At 43.4% G+C, this 15,066-nt stretch overlaps 1 protein-coding gene across 1 annotated transcript in view; it reads left to right on the top strand.

Annotated features, from left to right (window-relative positions):
- Positions 1–1,256: 1,256 nt before the first annotated feature.
- The window catches only part of GALNT5 (polypeptide N-acetylgalactosaminyltransferase 5), an 84,753-nt gene continuing 70,943 nt past the window's right edge, over positions 1,257–15,066 (top strand). The window contains exon 1 of the mRNA XM_088461986.1: positions 1,257–1,327. The gene's annotated coding sequence lies outside the window, so the exon portion shown is untranslated. The remainder of the gene's footprint in view (positions 1,328–15,066) is intronic.

The raw sequence follows: 15,066 nt of genomic DNA, 5'->3' as shown, positions 1-15,066 counted from the left end.
CACAAGGGTGATGATTCCCGAGTCTTACAGTGACCCAGGTCTTCCAGCATTCAGTGAGCACTTGGAGATCTAGTCATCCTCAAGAGCTACTGTCCCCCTCCAATCAATTTCTTTTACACGTGACCCAGGTCATCAAGGCCCAGGTTGCACCTTTCAGACATGAGTCGAGTCGCTGACCAGGGTTGCAAATCCTGGGAAAAGCCATGATAGCGACCAGGGTCGCGGACCCACGACTATCAACCCAGGTTGGACCTTTCACACACATGGGTCGATGCGCATTCATGTGCAAACCCTGATTTTTGGCTTATGTGCGAAAGTGGTATAAGACTCTGCAAGTGCAGAATTGTCTTGAGTCTTTGCAATCTCCTGCTCCGGCACCAATTTTCTAAATATATCACCGGAAAAATGGATGTCAGGAGCAGGTATGTAGAGGTGGCTGCTGTTCTGCACACAGCGGGTGTATTCTGGGTGCCGAGAGTGCAGCTCCACCTGCCCCAGGGGCCCGTGTGTACCGCACACCCTGAACCAAACATATAGATATGCCAATGGGGGGAGATTTAATAAAGCTTGGAGAGAGATAAAATTGGAGATAAATAGCACCAACCAATCAGCTCCTAACTGTCACTTTACAGGCTGTGTTTGAAAAATGACAGTTAGGAGCTGATTGGTTGGTACTATTTATCTCCAATTTTATCTCTCTCCAAGCTTTATCAAATCTCCCTCTATATACTGTATATATATTTGCAGAGGCAAAACATGATACAGTACATATAAGAACATAAGAGCAAACTGAGAACATCATGTTTCCAATTCATGTTTTCATAACATATTTTACTCATGAGAAGTCGATGTGCAGAATTCCTACTGTTTGTTTACACATACTTTGGGAGTCTTGTTCAACTATGTAATCTCATGCTGTTGATAAATGATATCACATATGGCATAACTAAGACACCTGCCTGAAATCTATTACAGCTACAGTGCAACAGGCAGTGACTGAGCTATAGGGAAACATGCCTTCAGATAAGTTGCAGGAAGGGCCACATAAGTCTGTTCAGAACAAAGTTAATTAAAAATATTGGCCTTTACACTGCAGTAAAGTTTTTTATCTAGAGTAAACAAGTCAGCTATTAGGAATGTGTGTAACACTCCTTAGCCAGGAGCAAATGAAGCGTAGTACACACCTCCACTTGACTTCTGTGTTTTTAATTACAGTATATGCAAAAAGAACTGTTAAAGGTCCTTGAGGATTGGAGAGTGAATCAATCTGGTGATGATTTTGAGAACCAGTTTGTCCAATGCAGTCCACCTGTCACCAATGTTAGACGTAAGTTATTTAATTATTTATTAACTGTTATTTATATAGCGCACAAATATAACGCAGGGATTTACAGAGAATATTTCACCAATTCACATCAGTCCACTCCCTGTTCCAGTGGAGCATACAGTCTATGGGGTTGATTTAGAGCTGTAGCACTCTTCTACCTCTAGAACTGGTGAGTTATACTGCATAATTATTGTGTATCATCACTGCAGCCATTGGATTCACACCCAGATAACAGTGATACAATGATATCGGTACCCCTTTATCATCGTACAGGACGAATCAGAGTAGTCATGGCCCTTCCCCATGAGGCCACACCCCTTTTTCAAGCACGCATCTTATGTCCCTATTCAAAATATAGGGTGGGTGGATACCAATGCTCTTTCTAGGACATGGCACCAATAAGTCTAGTTACGGCTCAGCACATCCATGTAGAATGGACACAGCAAATTTCAGTTCAACTCACCTACAATATGAATAGTAAAGCTAATGACTGATTTGAACAGCCGCTCCCTAAATTATTCTTCATTTGATAATGTGGGACCTGTCGGGTATCGAGTAAAGATAAGGAAGATCAAATAGCAATGATCATTGTGTGCCCTATAATGCCTTGTCTGCAGGCCTCACTCTCTACTACCATCTATAATATAAATGTGTGCCCCCACTCCCCCCCAGAACTATGTTACATCATGTGCTTTGGTAATTCATTATTTAGCAGGTCCAATGATTTATGGTGCAAAACTAACAGCATATTGCTATGAATGTAGTGGAAAAATAAAAATGTAACCTACAATTAAGTCATGCTAGTGGTAATAATAATCTTTTCTACAATTATTATTATTATTATTATCCTTTATTTATATGGCGCCACAAAGGTTCCGCAGCGCCTTACACAGTACATAAATGAGCACACAAGAAAACAGTTAATAGTAATACAAAACAATGTAGGACAAGGACATGGTTTATAAACATAGCTGCATAACAAGCAGCAGGACATGAGCAACCAGGCGTTAGGTGTTATTGTGGGGAGTTAGGAGTAAATTATACTATAACTAGGGGGAGGAGAAGCACGTGAGGGATGAGGGCCCTGCTCGTTAGAGCTTACATTGTAAAGGGGAAGGGGAGACAGACAGGGGCGACACAGATGGGGTAGATAGTGAGGAAGGAGCATGGAGCAGTGGGTTAGGATATGTGCTGCGGTATGTGTGTGTTTAAGATAACCTGATGTTATGTCAAGATTAAGTCCTTCATACATCTATCCCTATGACAGAAAATAGATTTTGTTTATGTGTTATTCACATGAGAGATGTACAAAATAAAGTTGTAGCACTTTAATTATTGTGTGTTACATTTTAGCATCTACATACATCCTGATAAAAAATGGATATATTATGGGACTGTCCTGCCATCCTAATAAAGTAGTGACTACTTTAATCCCAGCTGCTGGGTGCTATGCCATGCTCCAGTGAGTGGGTGCGTCTCACATGCTAGGCCCACCCACAAATGGGTGCAGCCATGCCCAACATGCTGTGGTCCCACAGGATGTTGAAGTACCCGGGCCCAGAATATCTTTTGGTAGCCCTGGAGGCAGAACCAGGTGGGCATAGTGGTGGGATAGCAAGGCCATGGAGGGAGGGAGGTAGTTGAGAATGGAGGAACAGTAATGGCGGGGGAAAAGAAGCAGAGGGTTGGAAAGCAGACTGATGAGAGAAAAAAGGGGGAACAAGAAGCATAGGAGACAAGAGGGGGAGGATAGGGATGGATAAAGTAGAGGATTATGTGGGCACTGATTAAGGGGGGTGTTTGAAGTAAGAGTGTTCATGCTATGGACGAGGTAATAAGTGAGATGAAAACTGGAGTGGAGGCTGTGTGATGTAGAGACAGTGTGGATTAAAGTTGTTAAATGTTCAAAAATAGAGATAAAAGAACAGTGCTGCTAATGTAAATGTACTGTAATTGTAAATGTAAAGCGCTTTGAGTCCTTTAGGAGAAAAGCACTATATAAATAAAATTATTATTATTATTATTATTATAATGTATGAGTGCAGCTCGGAAAGTGATATATAAAGAGAGGTGTGAGTAATGGGTGCAGGAATTAGTTATTAAATAAATGATTAAAGTGGATAGATGTGACACAATGGGAAAAGGCAATACATACAAGAGTTTATGTAGTATGAGGGCAAAATTACAATGTACCAAGCCGATCCAGTCCGAAGTGTTATGTCCAAGCAGTGAGTGTAGTATGGAGTTTCCTGGATAATCCTGAAGCAGAAGATGTTGATTTTGGTCATTGACATAAATAAGTTGCTTGTTGACGTTCAGAAAGTGTTCTGGTTTTCAGTTTGTTTTCCTCCAGTTTAACTCCGGCCTAACTCCGACTTAGTTATCATATTGTAATTACACTTATAATCTCACACTTTTCATCTAACACAGCCTACGTCTATGCAGCCTTAGTGAGTACAATGATACATACTTGCTTTTACTAGACCTAATGCAGTTCTTATTGAGTTTGGCTGGGGAGTACAGGGGTCCCCTATTATGTACAGTGCATTAATGCGGTATATATAGACGGTATCACCATCATGTGCTTTGTCATTATGCATATGTTATATTATACTGCATTCCCAGGACTATGGTGTGTTCACTACAGTGAATTGCTTTTATCAGTCTGGTACATCATGGTGCATGCACTATAAATATTTAGAAAGGAGGCCAGGCCATGCCATGCCATGTAAGAGTTAAAAAGGAAAAAATATAACCCAGCGCTATAAAAAGCCGAAGTAAATATAAACTGATCCAAATAATAAATCTACAGTGGCAAAGAAAAATGTGCCTGTGGGTGCACAATAAACACCTAAAAAGGTGTAACAAAAAATACTGAAAATATATCTCTGCGCTAAAATATATCGAGTTGAGAATCAAGCACTGTGTAAACGATAATAATAATCATATTTAATAAAAATTCATACAAATAATACAATAATGACCGGTCATAAAACATATATATAGAACAAATTCTTGTAAAAAACTTTTATATATATCATTTACCTTTCCATATTTTATTACAAGTAATTATTTGTAGCTGTCATCTAGTTTTATCACCATTATATTATTAGAATCCTGGTTAGTTTGTTACATATATCTATTCTTTTAGTGTTTGCTTATTGACAGAACTATGGGGGATAGATCTAGTGGTGATATATGATGAAAGGAGCTATGAATTTTAGTCCTTTCAAAGATTCATTCCATGATAAGCACCACTTACACCAGTGTTGGCTAACCTTGACACTCCAGCTGTTATGGAACTACATAACCCAGCATGCACTGCTACAGTTTTGCTATTAGGGCATGCTAAAACTGTGGCAGGGCATGCTGGGATATATAGTTCCACAACAGCTGGAGTGTTAAGGTTAGCCAACACTGACTTACACACATCCTTAATAATAGGGTCTCACAGTTCGATTTCTAGGTGGGCGATCATCATTTAGTTCTAGATAGTTAGTCGAATGATGTAAAGTGGATTCATTTAATCCATTAAACAAGTGTGTGCGGAGGAAACCTTTGTCTCTAGGATTAAGAAAATATTCCCCTCATTTTTCAACAGATCATTTTAGGAGCTATTTCCCTGTCTATTCTTCAAGTTGTGTGGTAAAAGAATGAGAGCAACTATATGTCTTAATATCTAGACTATGTACAACATGTTTCCTTTTTTTGATGGAAAGGTTTATCTGCTGAGAGATAGTGTAATAGTAAGACTATAGGCTGGGATACTGAAGGTCATGGGTTCTAGACCCATTGAATACATGGGCTCAATTAGTTTATTATTTCTATGAATAAATAACATCTTTATTTTATATGTATATTCACACAGAATATTTTTCCAATTAAATGAAGTTTTGTACATATTTTAGTGAAATATTAGGAATAAGAATAACTCCTGTGAGATAGATTGTCTAAATTATTAAGATCACATTTTCTTGTGAATCATGCACATTATCATTATTTTTATGTATTAATATTTCTTATTTATATCGTTTATTAATTGTGTTATGCAAGTATCACAATGGACTGTTATTTATTTATAATTCAGATTTACTATTTAAAGAGGTGGATAACAGGTGGATCTAGTTTTGGCTTAGCTGCCATGCTAATGATTTAAACAGGTGTAACTAATTGAACCTATTTGGACACCAATGAGTAATTACCTGCTGGATATAAAAAGGATCTTTGTGGAGCTACAAGCCACTCTTTGATAAAGCCCCTATTCTGTGGAGCGAAACACGTCAGTGGATTTCTTGTGGACCCCCTGGGATACACTATACACCTAGCTGCCTTTAATCCAATTGACGAGGAGAGACGGAAGACTTGTTGCAGCTCTGAGGGTAGAGGCCGGTATCGAGACGTGGCTGGAGCTCCTTTCATCAGCTGCTTATACCCGGTACATCAGGTCTCTCCCAGAAGTATGCCTCCCCTCCTCTGCTAATCCATCTCCATCGGTGAGGGCTCCCCTAAACTCTCTGTGGACATCATCTATTGTATCCACCTGATGGTATGAAGCTCCACGGACATTTTTTTCCACTGAGCGCTCAGATACACTTGGTTACACATTGCTACTTGCAGGTGTGAATGTGTATATTGTCCCAATTCCTAACAGACTGGGGCCCTGATTCAGAGCCGTACGCTCTGACAGAGCGCTCGCTCTGAATCAGGGCCGGGCTATTTTTTTTTAGAACGGCCTCCTGGCCGCTTGCATAGCTGTGGGTGACAACCCACAGCTATAGCGGGTGGCCAGGAAGATGGTCGTGAAGGTCAAGACCATCGCGACCATCAGGCTTGCGACGAGACCCTTGTGGTAGGGTCTCGTTGCTGCAAACCCCAGAGAGATTTCGGCTCTAACAGAACGCCTCCGTTTTGGGCAGCCACTCCCCCGGCCCGCCCACCAAAGGGGCGTGCTGTCACTCAACATCGACAGCACGCTCCCTTCGGTACGAGACCCGGAGCGAAGGAGTGCCCGTCGCTATCCGGGTATCGTGCATGCGCATGACGGAGCCGGCTCCGTCGTGCGCATGTGCTCTGGGCCACCATCGACCCAGTTGCAAGCGCTCAGAGCTTGCGACCGGGTCTGAATCAGGCCCTGGGTTCCTATATATGACTGTGCAATTTAGATCCACCTCTTTAAGTGTGTTTGTATTCACACAATATACAGTCCGATTCTCAAAGTTTTTTTACATGAAATTGTGCTGTGTATATATATATATATGTTTTATGACCGGTCATTATTGTATTATTTGTATTAAATGTGATTATTATCATTTATACACTGCATGATTCTATCCATACTGTTCTCAACTCTATATATTTTAGTGCAGAGATATATTTTCAGTTTTTTCATGCCATGTAAGAGTTATTTTCTCAGCAGACTGACTGTGTCCTCTCTAATAGTTGACCATTCTATAGTGGCTGGTCACACCTCTTCTGGTGGCTACCACACACCTTAAGCTGCAGCATGAGCCCCTACCACTGCCTTCCCCCAATGTATCCTTCCTGCCCCAGTCTGACACTCAACACGCATACAGTTTGGGGCAGATTCAATTAGCCGTGGGGTTGTCCTCGTGGCTAATTGCCGCGCCGGTCTATTTCAATTGCCCAGGATTCCGCACACGGGGGTCCCCAAGTTCCAACGCCCGAATCTCCGCAGTCAGACTTTACCTCGCAGCACCTGGTGGTGCAAGGCAAAATCCACGTTATCCTGCCTCGCGCGCAGAGAAAAAAACACATTGATTCTGCAGTTTACGCGGATTCAATGTGTTTACGCGCGTGAGTCCCGGTTTTACGGCGTGGGGAAAAGGCTATTTAATTGAATAGCTTTTCCCCACGCCGCAGGGAGTTTGGACGGCAATTAGTCGCGGGGAAACCCCATGGCTAATTGAATCTGCCCTGTAAGGTGCCTACACATTTAGCAATATTTTAAACGATTTGCACGATTCCGATGCATCGTGATGACAAATCGTGTAAAATATGCCCAAATCGTGAGTGTCCATTTACGATCACGATGCCGATGCGCGTCCCCGCAGGTCGTACATCGCATCTTCAGATCTGCCGTGCTGTAGGGCAGATCTGACCATCTCAGTCATGATGAACTGGAATAGTTAGGAGGGACGATAGATCGTTTGTCACATAGGACAGTTTTTTTAACACCAAATCGTGCCACGACTGCTGGGGAGCTGCTGGGGAGAGTTCAAGGGGAAATCAGACACGATGTCGGATCGTGAGCACATCGCCAATTGTGTAGACACCTTAAGAGTGTAATTGTGGCCGATTTGCATGCAACTCAGAACCAACACCTACATAGGCATTCCTGTTCACAATTATAACTTATCAATTCACAAGGGGACCTGTTGACATCACTGAGGAATAAGTGTGCTTCCTCAGTGATGTCACTGCTTCCTAGTAAACTGGTAGGTTACCATCTTATAACATGGTTCTGCACTCCATAGCACGACTGCTACAGGGTGTAAAAGAAATAGGTACATATTAATAAGATATTTTATTTTAATAGATTTCATCATGAACATACTAAAGAGAATGCTTTTTCTTATCAGTTGCAGCTGTTTCTGTGGATATGCTCACAGACTTCCACAAAGTAAATTCATTATTCAAGTGCATTTATGATTTCAGAGATTGGCCTGGAGTCCCAGCTGCATCAGCGTTGGTGTTAGCCCAGCCATGTCACTGATTACACAGCAATTTTGCTGTATGCAGGTTTATAGCGACAAAATCTTGCTACACATTGATATCATGATACATTTACAATGTCAAATCCTGAGCACAAAAACTCATTGTAAGTTTCTTCCACCTGTATTCACAAACAGCCTTAAATGTCAGATGGCAAAAGTGAACAAACTGTTATAGTTTGGTCATATCTGGAAATGCTTCTAGCAGACAGGGCCTTAAAAAGCTTGGCCGAGCCCAGGGTCTTTTGAGTGGGCATCGCCTAATCACAGCAGGTATGGCCACACCCCCATGGAAAAAAAATATGTACAGCGCTGCAAAGCAGTTATGCGCTGTGAGACCCTCAGCCAGGGCCAAATCCAGGGAGGCCATCAGTGTGATTGCCCCGTACAGGCAGAGGAGACTACCGCTCAGCAGCAGTAGCCTCCATGATCCCACTGCAGCTCAGCACACAGCAGAGAGTGCTGGGCTGGGGAGAGAGGCTGCTGCTGACAGGTAAGGGAGCTTGGCAGTGGCGTCAGACCCAGGCCCCTCAAACAAGCCTGGGTCAAAGTAATTAGTACCCGCTGACCCCCCCCCCCCCCCCTCTCAGTGGTCCTGCCAGCAGATTGGGGCTGTAGCCTATTCTCCAATATGTGTGGATATTTGCACATCAAATTATACAGTTTTATATCTATCAAAAATCCAGAATAAAAAATGGTGCAATATTGGCCACACTACAAGACACTCACAACCTACGTGGCCACTCCCTTTACTCCCATGGAAAAGCAGGAGAAATAAACAAACTAAAAAATAATTTTTAATGTAATTTCGCCTATGCCCTTAAACCGAAAGCAGGATTGTTAGATTATAGACACGGGACGTAGTTATCAGACCGGTCTGAATCCCGACACTGAAAGTCCGACACGGGACCTAAGATAGGCATGAAAATACCGATGCCTATCTTAATCCCGATGCCGGAATCCAGAAGGACAGCAGCCCGAACTAGGTAAGTCCGGGGCACACTTAGCGTTGCGGGGGGGGGAATGTTAGGTTTAGGCAGTGTAGCGGGGTTAGGAATAGATTGGGGGGGGGCAGAGGTTAGGGTTAGGCACGCCTAGGGGAGAGGATTAGGGTTAGGCACTAAGGGGGGGAGGGTTAGGTTTAGGCACTAAGGGGGGGAGGGTTAGGTTTAGGCACAGAGGGGGAGACTTAGGTTTAGGCACTAACTGGGAGGGTTAGGGTGCGGGGTGGGGAGGGTTAGGCTACAAGAAGGGAGGGTTAAGGGGAGAAGGGTATATTTACCCAACCCTGTCGGGATACCATCCACCAGGATGCTGCTGTCGGTATGTTGACAGGAGGCATCCTGACAGCCGGCATTACATACCGATTCTGATAGACACAGATCAACCATAACATTAAAAAACCATCTCCCTAATTACAGCTACACCTGGAAAAGATACTGAGGTATCAATTCAAAACGCATTGGTACAGACAGGGCCTGACTGCCTATCTGGGACTTCTGACAAATGCCAAAAGGGCTGATGGCCAGATGTGTTAGTCCGGCGTCAAACCCTGGCCTAGCAGCTCTGCCTCCCGGCACTCTGCCCGGCCGGGGATACTGAAAGATGGGGGTGTGTCGTGCAGCCACACCCCCTTGATTTGTGGCATGTCCCATGATTAGAGGCCATCCCCCTTTTGTGGACGCACCCTGCCAGGGCTGCTTAGCAGCCCTAGTCCATCCCTGGGTACAGGAGTGTGGGTGTCCCTTTCATATGGATTCAGCTGGTGTATCTTGTTATAGCGTGAGACCTTGGAGATTATTTATGTATTTATTAATGTTACGCTTCTTATATAGCACAACATATTCCATTGCACTTTACAACTGGAAACATTAAAAGAACAAAACTGGGTAATAACAGACACACACAGCGGTATTAAGGTCCTGCTCTCAAGTTTACAATCTACAGGGAAATAGGAATTGACACACAAGGCTAGAGATTGGCAGTCCGGACTTTTACATCAGCCAGCTAACCAGGCTGGAGCTCCATCAGTGTAAGTAGGGAGCTAATTAGAGGAATCAAGGAAATTAGAATCCAGGATGGGCCAGTTAATAACAAAACCTTGATGAGCCAGTTACTGCAGTATATACTGTGAATGGGGTATGCTCATCTACATGTTTTGTTCAGATTATTTGGGATAACCTTGTTCACTTACCTCTGTACAGGCGGGATGTACTAAGGGCAAAAAAGAGGTAAAACCCCCAAAAATGCAGTTTTCAGGGGTTTTTATGCATTTCTCTGATGTACTAAGCATTCCTGTGCTTCATCCCAGTGGATAATGCCATCTTTAGATGGCGTTACCCAATAGAAGTCTATGGGTTTCTTTTTGGGATGCACCCTGAGAGGGATCCAATCTTTTTGCGCATACCGATTGGTGTGGCCACACAGAGTGCAGGGCTCGGTGGATGGCACCATCGCTGCCCACGGCCCTTGCTTCTGGCTAGAATGGTGCCTGTAATGGCACCCTGCAGCCAGTTTCACTGTGCTCCATCTTCAAGACACTCTGGGCCCTGCTGCAGTTCCAGGTAACATCATGACGTCATACGCAAAGGAGACGGGCCGTCACATGTCGCTCAGAGCCCTTTTATGGCTCTGCCTGGAGGTATGTTTTGCTCATTATCTTGCTGTAGGGTGACCAACTAGGCGCAGGTCAGAGGGTATTGCATGTTGCTGCAAATGCTATAGTGATCCAGCAAAAGGCCCCAGATCATGTTGCCTTCTTCTCTATGTTGGTGTCACCGGATTTTATTTTCTAAGCAAGCCTCTGCTTCCGAGTGTGTTTAAGCCTGAATAAAAAAAAGAGCACAGCTTTTAATAGCAAAACATGGGGTAGTGAATAAACCACACACACTGATGAACTATTCTTTCGACTACCCGATGGAGTGATGAACCAGAGACTTAGAATTTTGATTCATCGGTCCATAAGACCTTCTTCCAGTCTTTGGTATTCAACTGGTGGTGCTCCATGGCCCAGGCAAGCCTCTTTTATTTGCAGCAGAATAGCGGTAAGGTTCTTAATACTTGTTTTTTTTATATTTCTGAAATGTACATTATTTTTCAGTTTTTGTTGCCTAACCTATTTTTTTTTAACCTCTTATTAGTTTACATGTTATCTTCATCAATTTCAGGTTACCCACTGGAACGCGGACTGCTTAAATTTCAATAAAAAACTAATAATGAGGGTGTTCTAGAACTTTTAAATCTATCCCACTTGTAGTACAACATGGTTTTGCCAAGGTGAAAAGTTGCTCCTTTATTTTGCTTAGATCTCAACTCTGAATCAAGTCCTTTAAGTCCCCATATCTCTTCAACCTTTGCCTCTACAAAGATGGGGGATCCCTCATTTGAAAGAGAGATAACCAGTATGATTACCAAACATGAACTCTTGCACTGCATAGAAATAGTCCAGAGATAGGGAAGATCTCCCACAACCTGGCTTCCATAAATTCAGGGGAACCCACATATGAAAATGGGGTGTTCACTCTTTCAAATGATGTTGCCAACTAGTAACTATTACCTGGTGATGACCTGAAAATGTTACCCTGCACTATGGAAAACACACACTTTCCATATATGGGTGGAAGAGCACTATTTGTACGATCATCCCCATAATGACACCTGCACATGTGGGGGTGCCTATTTTTCAAATGATGGGGCCCCTTGTAGCTATTGTCTTCTGGTGATCAGCTGTAATTACCAGACAATATTTCCCTGCCCTACGGAAAACATTAATTTGTTGTATATGGGCAGGAGGCCACTACATATGGTATGATGACCACCATAAATGTCTCTGTAAATGTGGAGGCACCCACAGTTGAAAGAGATAAGTCACCCCTTCCAAACTATGTGGCCCCTTAGTAGTTATTGTCTGGTGACTAAAATAGTGTCCAAAAAAAGATTCTCCAGATGGTTGGAATCTAATGTCCATCTCTTTTATTTATTTATTTTAAAAATAAAAGGTTCTCTCCTTAGCAGGTATTCAATTAGCCGCGACTAATTGCTGGCCAAATTCCCCGCGCCGTGGGGAAAAGCTATTCAATAAAAATAGCCTTCTTCCCACACCGAAAAATCGGGATTCACGCGTGGAAACACACTGATGCTGCATAAACAATGTTTTTTTTCCCGGCGTGCGAGCCCGATTTGGTGTTTTTTATGCAGATTTTACCTCACACCTCCATGAGCTATGAGGTAAATTCTGACTGCGGGGACTCGCTCGAAAGGACTCCCGCTTATTGAATAGGTCTGGCACTGCAATTAGCCGCGGGGGCTAATTGAATATGCCCCCTTGTCTTTAGTAACTGGTATGCCTTGTTGGGCTAACATATTATTCCTACACAAATTAAGAATTTAAATTGAGATTGCGTAATATGCTGTATGTTGTATATAAAAAGGACAAAGCATAATCATTTTCAAGTGCAGATTTTGTTGTGAAATGCTGCTTATTTCTGCTTTGGAAAGGTGGATTAATGCCGAAGAAAGAAACACAAAGGGCCAATAGTAATAGGGTGAGAGTTTAGAAAATGTGAGAGAAAATTGTCACATTTTTATACTCAGCCAATATAATAAAGTCACAGAACATACAAACGTGCATGTTTTTCAGACTCAAAAAACTCTCAAGATTTAAACTCTCATCCAGGTGTTTCCTGTTTTGAAAATACAACTCGATCAATGTATTAGGGTGGTATCCAATTAGCCGCAGTAAATTACCGCAGCTAAATACCTCGCCCTGGGCTATCAAATTAGCCCCGAATTTGGCCCGACACCAGCACTTAATAAGGTTTTTTTGGGGGGACCTGATGTGTCCCGAAACATAATCCACGGTAAGTGCCGTTTTTTCACCAAAAAAGGGCGAAAACACATAGGTTTGCGAGCTTATCGCAGCTCCTATGTGTTTTTCAGGACAACTATCCTATTATTTCGACCGAAATAATAGGATAGGGTGAAAAAACATTGGTGAAAATCGGCTAAAAATCCCCATTTTTCGCCTATCGCGGGGATCAATTAACACCCGAACAATGTTCGGGGCTAATGGGATACCGCTTTGTGTGTGAGAGTTTTACTGTTAAACTCTCACATTTTGTAAACTATCACCCTATTACATTTGGCCCAAAGTATTTGTTTGTTTGTGAGATAGATAGATAAACAGATAGATAGGCAGGCAGACAGATAGATATTGCTGCTTACCACTTCTAATTTCAAATGGGGTGCCCGGGGTGAAAAAGGAACCAGTCCCCTGAAACAAAATAGTAGAAAGAACCAGCACTCTCCAGGCATCAAATGATATAGTTTATCCGGTTTTATTCTGACGTATCAGACTTTTCAGACTTTCTCCAAGGACACGAAGAGTCCTTGAAAATATTCTGCACAAACTAAAAAGTCAAAATAAGACCAGATAAACTATATCATTTGATGACTGGAAAGTGCTGGTTCTATCTAGTATATAAATATACATATCCTTTTAGTTCACTTCATTGCATTTCAAGGAAATGCCCATTTTTAATCATTCTGGTTACATTTAAAAAAAAAATGTTTTCTACAAAAAACAAGACAAGATGTAATGAGTGTACTGCAATAATAGTGCTAGTCAGTGGCGGCTCCTACCTTTGTACTGTGGTTGGGGCTGCAGGCCAGCGCGGCCCGGCCCCTATCCTTTGTACATAAGCGAAAAAAAGAGTGGAAAAAACCCACAAACTTCTGGGTCAATCCAAATAGTCGGTAAAACGCATCTCGCACTCCTCACAGCCCCCTCTCTGAATTCGCTCCTATGACCAGTTTCACACTTGCCGGATTTGACTGGGCGGCAAAACGCAGCCCGTTTTTTTGTCGGGTGTGAAATATAGTTAAGCAGGGAAGCAGGTGGGTCCCGGGCATGACACGGTTGGCGTGTAACAGCCGGGAGTATCCACTGAGCAGGACGACTGCCGTGCCGTGTCCGTGCCGTTCCTGCACGCCAGTGGTGTATAGGAAACAATGTACAATGTTTCCTTACACACACCGCCAGCTTCTGCAGCAGCTGCTGCTCCTGCACATGCCCAGTATCTAAATAATAATAAAAAAAAACATTAAAAGCATCTCAAAGCCACTGCTTGTGAAAGGCACTGAGGGCCTCATTCAGAGGTGGTCGGAGGATGCAAGCGGTCGCTCAGAAACTGGGCGGCCGCTTGCATCCTGACCACCCGCCTCTGTTTCGGTCGTTAGGCTGTGGGTTTACACCCACAGCTCTAACGACCGCTAGGGTGATGGTCGCGATGGTCAGAGGGGCTTACGACGAGACCCTAGGGTAGGGGCTTACGACGAGACCCTAGAGTAGGGTCTCACTTGTCGGAAGCCCCGGAAAGCTTCTGGCTCTGTCAGAGCCGGAAGCTCACCACTGACATCACTAGTGATGTCAGTGGGGCCTCCCCCAAACGGTAGGCGTTCCCATGGGAATGCCTCCGTTTGGGCTGCCACCCCCCCCGGCCCGCCTTCCAAACAGGGCGAGCTGTCAATCAACATCGGCAAAAACCGAAACCGGCAGGTGTGTAACTGGCATATGGGGCTGTGAGCATTTATCAGCGAATTCAGGCTGCCGTAAAGCGCAGCTGTTGTCGCGCTGACTCGCACCCGCAAATGATTCGCAGCTAATTGGATTGACAGGTTCAACATTGTAGGTAGCAAAGAGGGGACTTTGCTGGAAAACCAGGGACACATGGGAGCTCCAACTATACACAAGGAGTTAAAGTAGAATGTCAGTGGCATAAATCTTAATTCAAATGACTTCCACACATACTGTAAAATAGGAATCCACCCATCTGTCATCCTAACCCTCTGTCCCATGCTCACTTTCTACCCCATCCGTGTCACCCCTGTCTGTTTGCCCATCCCCTCTAGAATGTAAGCTCTCACGAGCAGGGCCCTCTTTCCTCTTGTGCTTATCCTTTCTTTACTTATATTATCTGCTCTATACTCAAAAGCACCTAACCCGTGACT

The sequence above is a fragment of the Taudactylus pleione genome, unplaced genomic scaffold, assembly GCF_031769625.1.
Source record: "Taudactylus pleione unplaced genomic scaffold, aTauple2 ptg001137l, whole genome shotgun sequence".
In the NCBI taxonomy this organism is placed as follows: domain Eukaryota; kingdom Metazoa; phylum Chordata; class Amphibia; order Anura; family Myobatrachidae; genus Taudactylus; species Taudactylus pleione.
The sequence above is the reverse complement of the archived record's forward strand: the minus strand, read 5'-3'. Positions and strand labels throughout refer to the sequence as shown.